Below are 8,081 nucleotides of genomic sequence, written 5' to 3' on the forward strand. Positions count from 1 at the left end.
AGGGACGTCTTCATGCCGGCTCTGCATTTGAGATTTCTGTTTGTATTCTCTGGGTTGGCACCGAACCTTGGGAGTCTTCTGGGAGCCTTGGGTTGCTTGCCAGTGTGTGGTCTTCATAGGGTCCAGAGCTGGTATACTTAAGCAGCCTGGCACAAATCCCCACAACTTAAGCTGCTCAGCACAGAGCCCCATCACCAACAAGGGGTGGGGGAAGGGTCTTCCCACTTTGCTGTCTGTGTAGGTTTTTCCCTTTTCTTTTTTCACTTCCTATATCTGTTTGAGCAATTGCTTTTTTTTTCAAAATTTGCACACTTATTACCACTGTTTTTGCTTCTTCCTTTAATCTTAACAACTAGTAGCTCTAGAGACCCCGCTGGTTTTAGAGTGGTCTCCCAAGCTACCTGATCACCTCAGATCTTTCTCTGTATCTTAGGGTCTCTAGCTTCTTTAACTCCTGTATAGTACTCTGAACCTTGGAGACTTCTTCCATTTTATTCTCCTCCTTTTCTCTCAAACTTGCTTTCATGATCCCACTCACCTTCTCAATGTGCTCCTTAACTTGCAAGTGTTTTGGCAGGGTCAGAGGAGAGTTCCTTTGACTGGCCAACTGCTGTTCCTTCTCACAACGCCTTTGCTTGATCTTCAGCTCTTCCCTTAAGTTCAAAAAAGGTGCTATTGAGAGATAATTTTTTCCACCTCCATCTGTTCCATTGGGACATGATGTTTCTGCATTACATTTATGGTGAAGATCTCAGCAGTCTTTTTGGCCTTTTACTCTAGTAGTTTCTCTTTCTATTTTCCACTTCAGTGTAATTTTGGGACAGATCTTCCAACTTTTTGTTTAGCTCTTCTGTTTTTCTTCCTAATGCTTTTCTTTCCCAGGCATTCTTTATCAGACCATGTGGTCCTTTAACTCTTACTGAAGAGTAACAATCTCTTTCTTGAGCCTCATATTTCCTGTTCACTTTTCTTGCGCTCATCTTCTATGACATAGCACTTCCTGGTTTTTCTCTATAACTACTCTTATCTTCTTTCTCTGTTGTTTTGAATATCTGGTGACACTCTTCAAAGCTTATAAACAACATGTACTTCAGCCTAATACATTCTTATATCAGGTCCAGCTCTTTTATTATGTCCACTATTTCTTAATGAAGGAATAGGATCTCTCCTTGGCCTCACTTGTGGTTAGCAAGGATGGTAGCATTGCTGTCTTGTGCTTCTGTTGGCCTCTGACCTGTGGTCCACTAACTTGCCTCATGCTCACCCAGGCTAATGTACTTGAATTTCATTTGATTCTGACTGTTTTCTAGTTTCCTTTTGAGGATTTTCTTCTCATTTTTGACTCTCACAAGTTTGTAATTTATATCTTCAAAACTTTTCTTCACATCAATAATTCTCTGGTTTCTCCAGTGTACTCTTCTATTTGCTTTTAACCTCTTAGTGGGTTTTGTTTGGCACATATTGGAGATTCAGTATTTTATAACCTGTGTTTTGAAATAGAAGTGTGTGAATTTTTTCTTTGCCACATTTCTTCTTAAGCTTATAGGGCTGTTTTTAAATTGAACGCAGTTGGATTTCAGAGCCTCAAGCTCCTTTGCGTGTTTCTCCAGAGATACAAACACATTTTCCAGGTGTTAATGGGGTTACATAACCTGTCATTTTGAATCTTTCTCCCCCTTGGACATTCCTTTTTCCAATGTCCATTTTGCTTGCAATAAGCACACTGACCTAGTCCTACTGCCATTTGCAAATGAATTGTACTATCTTTGACAAGGGTTTCTTGATCCCTATTCTGGGGCAGCTACCAATACTCAAACCCCCTTCTTACTCTTTTTTTTCCAGGGTACCTCTGTTATCAAACAACCATTGGGCAACCACTTCCAACTCAAAATACACCTTTCCCTCAAAACCTTATAACTTTTGAAGCTTTCTTCTAAGATATAGGGCTGACTAACAAAGACCATATTTAGGGCTCTTTGATTCTCCAGGGCTTCAAGATCTATAGGCCTATAAGTCCTATAGGCTTCTGGGAGAAGTTTCAGAAAAGCATTAGGGTACTCACTGGGGAACTCTCCCATCTCACACACATTTCTGGCTTTCTAGCCTTTGCGGTATCCCTGCTAATCAAACCTGGCAATAATTGGTAAGCACCTTCATACCTCGATTGCTGTTAGTCTCAGCTTAGATAAGTCTGGGGAAAGACTTGATCCAAATGGTTTGGTTCAATAGTGGAGCTACTGTCGGGTCCAGGGACCACATTCAAGTTACCAAGCAGGATTCACTCCCTTTTCTACCAGGTGAAAAGCATCTGTAAAATTTGCTGATACTCATCCCAGTTGTACCTGTGTGTGAAAATTACTGTCTGTAATGAGGTAATGACCCTGGTTATTTTTTTCTCAAAAGGATGGATTTTGCTGTTTCCAGTAATACAGGTCACTAGTTGTAAAGGGACCATATATTAAAAAGGGGGCCTGCCCACCATCTCCTCCATGTTCCTGTCTCAAGGGTAATAAGGGTAACATACCAAACTGTACCACCTCAGGATGATACAAGTAACCAATTTTGGCATGGGAGGACGTAACATTAGACGTGCTGATGGCAAAGAATAGGAGAAAGAGTACATCAGTGCACTCTGAGGGATTCTGTAACCCTGGGTGAGAATATTTTTTGGATATGACAAATTTAGACCTTGTTCTCCCATCCTGAGAAAAGGAGTAAATAGAGATGCATACAGGACACAGATAGAACTATCAGCATGCACACACAGTACAATAGTAACAGACACTTAACCCACATGCCCCAAACCTCTCAATGTTGACCTCTATAGAGATCCCAGATGACAGAGAGGACATTCCAAATTGCCTTTTCAGGAGGTCGCAGATGACCTCTGGAGGATGTCACATATGTACTCCCTAGGAAGCCCTAGATGACCTCTCATGGATGTTCCAAATGGCTTCCCAAGGAAGTGTCAGCTGACCTCCAAAGAAGGCCTCAGATGTCCTCTCAATGAGGCTGAGATAACCTCCCGAGTAGCTCCCAGATGGTCACTCAAGGAGGCCATATATGAACTCTAGAGGAGGTTCCAGATAACCCTCTTGAGAAAGCCACAGATGTCCTCCAGAGAAGGTCCTATATGGCTTCTCAAGGAAGTCCCATATGATGTCCGAAGACAGTCATAGATTTCTTATCAAGGTAACCTGAGATGACCTCCAAAAGAAACTCCAGATGACCTCAGGAGCTGGTCCTAGATTGCCTCTTAAGAAAGCCCCAACCCAGATGCCCCTCAGTAGATGAATGGATAAAGAAAATGTGGTATATATACACAATGGAATTCTATGCCTCCATCAAAAAGAATGACTTTGCCCCACTTGTTAGGAAATGGAAAGACTTGGAAAAAATTATATTAAGTGAAGTAAGCCAGGCCCAAAGAAACTTAGGTCCATGGTTTCCCTTATTTCCCAATCACTACTTTTATAGAGGTGTCAGATGACCTCCTGAGGAAGCCCCAAATGACCTCTGGAGAAATCCAAGATGGCCCCGGTAGAAGGCTCCAGATGAGATGACCTCCAGGGTAGGTCTCAGATGGCTTCTCAAGGAAGTTGCAGATGTACTCTTGATGAGGTTCCAGATGGCTTCCCAAGGAAGGCCTACATGACCTCTCAAGGAGGTTCCAGATGGCTTCGCAAAGAAGCCCTGCATGACCTCTCAAGGAGTTCCCAGATGGATTCCCAAGGAAGCAACAGATGACCTCCAGAGGGGATACCCAAAACAGGCTGGCAAGCTTGCCCAGACATACCCCTAGAGGTCCCTAAATGACTTTTGTCCATGATTCTCCTCCGGAGACAAACACTAGAGGTAGACTCTCAACCTTGAGGGCTGACACTCTCACCTATGGGGATTTTTCCCTGAGGCCAAGGCCTGATGCCATCCAAATAGATTATCTCGATAGGGGGTCTCCAAAAATTAAGACCTCTATAGTTCAAGAGAATCCATAGAGACACATTTAATATCATAAATGCTCTCCAAACCACCAACCCCCAATATTATGAAATCCAAAACTCCAAACATCAAAGGGCAAGCCTTTTTTTACTCTTCCTTCTGTCTCTCCACTACAGAACTATACTTCCTTCGAGGTCTTTCTTTTTTCCCTTCTACCAGTTCCTTCTTCTCTTCAGGCCTCTTCACTCTCCACAGGCATGAACTGCTTTGACTGGGTCATCAGTTGCCATCCTTTACCTCCTGCCCTCCCTCAACTTTTTCTCCTCCCAGGTCTTTCTCCTTCTGCTATCACACCACTTCCTTCCTTACAGGACTTTTCCCTTTTTCTCTCTCCTTCTATTGCTCTGAACCAGCAGCCTATATAAAGTCTGTACCCCTTCTCCACTCCAACTGCCTAACAGTTTTCAACTGTCAAATCCCAAACTGCCCACAGCCATATCACTTCTTCACAGCTCAGCACGTGATGATTAATGCCCCAGTCCCTCCCACAGAATGCCCCACTTCTTTGGTGGCATACTTTATCCTCTCCAGCTGGCCAGGAGATGGGGCCACACTAATTATCCAAGCTTGTAGATTATTGGAGCCCTGCTGATTATTACAATATCCTCCTTGTAAACTAGTAGCAATTGAAATTGGAAATTTGATTGTGATATTACAAACTCGTTGGGACATCACAAACACATTTTGATATCATCACCACCATGACATCACAAACCCCTGGTGACAACATTGTCATTGTGACATCATGATTCCATTGTGACATCTCAAATCTATTATGATCTCTTAGCTCCTTTGAAAAATCACATGCCCTTTTCAACATCAGTCCCTTTGTGTACCCATATCCTTGTTGTTAACTAATGACAATTGAAAGCATACATGCCTTTATAACATCAAAAAGTGTTTGTGACATCCTCAACAGCGTGACATCACATTTTCATTATAAGTGCATCATCTCATTGTGACATAACCAAACTCAATGACATAATCGTATTATGATAACAATTCTCATTTGACATCATAGACACATAGTGAATGCCTATTCTGCGATTTCATTGTATTTATATGAAATACAATGTGCCATGAGAGTTGCTATCAGAAACGCATTTTTGTGCCTAAATAACCATTTTGACATCATAACCACTTTATGCCATCACAGTGCCATTGTGTTATCACTAGCACAATGTGACATCACAAACTTCTCCTCTCCTCATAACATTTGTGACATGCTGACATTGTGGTATCAGACCTTTTTGCCCTCATAATTTGTTTGCAACCTCATATTTCATGTATGACATTAGATACCAGAATTCCACTGTAACATCATGACCATTGTGACTTCACACTGACAGATGTAATGATCATCGTGTCACATTGTGGCATCACAAAAGGTTTTGATGTCACAATTAATTGATTATGACCTACAGGTAAGGGGTCACAGTAGGTCTATGATGTCACAGTTGGTTGGTGATATCCAAATGGCATAAAGGATCTCATTTATCATAAAATCACAGAGAATATGAGTTCCAAAATGGACTGTGCTATCTCCAAAGGCATGTGTTGTCACAAATATGATGAAGTCCTAGGAGGATTGTGATGTCACAGTGTGACACAGTATTTATGATGTCTGTCAGTCTGATGTCACAATGATCATGATGTCACAGTGGATTTCTGATATTACATATCATAAGTGAAATATTATAAGTTTGAAAATAAATTACGAACTCATAAAGGGCCTAAGGCATTAAAATTGGAGCACAACCCAAGATATGAGGACAGGGCAAGTTTGTGATGTCAGTGTGTTAGTGATACCACCATGAAACTGTGATATCACAAAGTGATTGTGATGCCATATATTTATGAGATCACAATGATTTTCTGATATCAACCCAGAGGCCACATCATTTGAAATAGAATGAAATAGAATAGACATTTACAATGTATCTATGACCTCACAATGACAATATAATGTCATAATGCTATGAGGTCATGGTAAATTGGTGATGTTGCAAAGAGATAATGTTGTCAGAATGAATATATCTTGTCACTCTGATGATGGGGTTTGTGATGTTACAATGGTATATATGAATACAATTGTCATGTGTTCGCAATGAGTATATGGGTACACAAAGGGACTGTAATGTCACAAATGTCATGTGTGTATTCAAAGGTACTTAGGGGCCATGATAGCTTCATGATACACAGTTGTGATGAGTTCACAATAGGTTTTACATGTCAAGATGATTTTGTAATATCTTAAACACATGTCCAATTTCAATTGCTATTTCACAATGTTCATACAAGTTCACAGAAGGAGCTTGAAGTCCTAATGGATATGAATTTTTAAAAATGTTATGAGGCCATATTAGGTTTGTGAATACACAATGGGACATTGATATCACCATGGCAATGTCAACTCACTGCATCATGTCAAAATATTATTTTGGTGTCACAATTAGTTGATGATGCCACATTGGTGATGAAGTCACAAAAGATTGGTGATGTCACAATGTGTGGGGCATGTCACAATGGCATAATGTTTCTCAATTGTCTTTAACTTACAATGAGTATCTGAGTTCACAAAAGGACTGTAGTTTTTTCAAAAGTATGTGTTGTCACAAATATATTGAAATCTTAAAAGGTTTGTGATGTCAGAATTTGGCACAATGGTTATGACACCTGGCAGTATGATGTCACCATGGTCATGATGTCACTGGGAATGATATCAAATGTCATATGTGAAATCTAATGAGGTCGACAACAGATCATGAGGACAAAAAGGCTTAAAAGAATTACAGCATGTCACAAAATTTATGATGACAGTATAGGTTTCTGATGTCATGGTGGGTTAGTGATATCACAATGACAATGTGATGTACAAAGGAAATGTGATGTCACAATGGTTATGAGTTCACGATTTGTTTATGATATCAACCTACAGGCCACATTTGAAATACAATGAAATCACAGAAAAGCATTCATAATGTGTCCATGATGTCACAATGACAATGTGAAGTTATAATTCTATCATATTATTTTAGTTTTGTGATTTCAGAATGAGCAGATGGTGTCAAAACTACAATGTGATGTCACAATTGTGATGATCTCACAAACTTTTTGATGTAAAAATGTCATGTTTGATTCTCAATTGTCAATATTTCACGGTGGGGATTTGGGTACACAAAGAGACTGTGATGTCAGAAAACTATGTATATTTTTCAAAGGTTATAAGAGGTCATAATAGTTTTGGGATGTCACAATGTGATCCTGGTGTCAAAAACAGCAATGTGATGTCACAATGGGTTTGTGATGTCACAGTGTTGGTGAGGTCACAATGGGTTAGTTATATCATGAGTTTGTAACATCACAAATTTGTCCAATTTCAATTTCCCCTTGTTCACCATGACACACTTAATAACCAGCAGTGCCCCTATCATCCATGGGAACAGATAGTCATCATGGCCACCTGATCTGGACCACCGGAGAGGAGTATGAATACAGCTGAAGGGGGCAGCACATGCTGCTGAAGGAGATAGGTTGTCAAGGCCCAAATGGTGAGCTGCCATGAAGTGAATGGGCACGGACATTTGGGAAGAGATGATTGAAAACTGTTATGCAGGAAACATACTGCAGTGGGGGAAGGGTACAGCCTATACATAGGCTGCATGTTCAGAGCAACAGAAGGGGAGAGAAAAAGGGGGAAAGGCCTGGAAGGAAAGAAGTGAAGTGACTGCAGGAGAGTAAAAACCTGGGAGGAGAGGAAATTGAGGGAGACCAAGAGGTGAAGGACGGCAACTGGCCACCTGGACAGGGCAGGGCAGGCCTGTCAAGAGTAGAGCAGCCTGAAGAAAAGAAGGGAATGGTGGAAGAAAAAAATGAAAAAACCTGAAAGGTAGGACAGGTCTGTAGAGAAGGAGGATGAAGAGAAAGAAAAAAACCTTGTCCTTTGAAGTGTGGAGCCTTGGAGATCATTATTTTTGGGGTTGCTTGTTTGCAGGCCAGATAACAAATGGCTGAGCTGCTCTTTGGAGGTCTGAGGGTTCATGGTTCAAGCTGCATTTAGCTGTGGGCATCCAGCCCAGGTC

The sequence above is a fragment of the Dipodomys spectabilis genome, unplaced genomic scaffold (assembly GCF_019054845.1).
Source record: "Dipodomys spectabilis isolate Male_0828 unplaced genomic scaffold, ASM1905484v1 ptg000303l, whole genome shotgun sequence".
In the NCBI taxonomy this organism is placed as follows: domain Eukaryota; kingdom Metazoa; phylum Chordata; class Mammalia; order Rodentia; family Heteromyidae; genus Dipodomys; species Dipodomys spectabilis.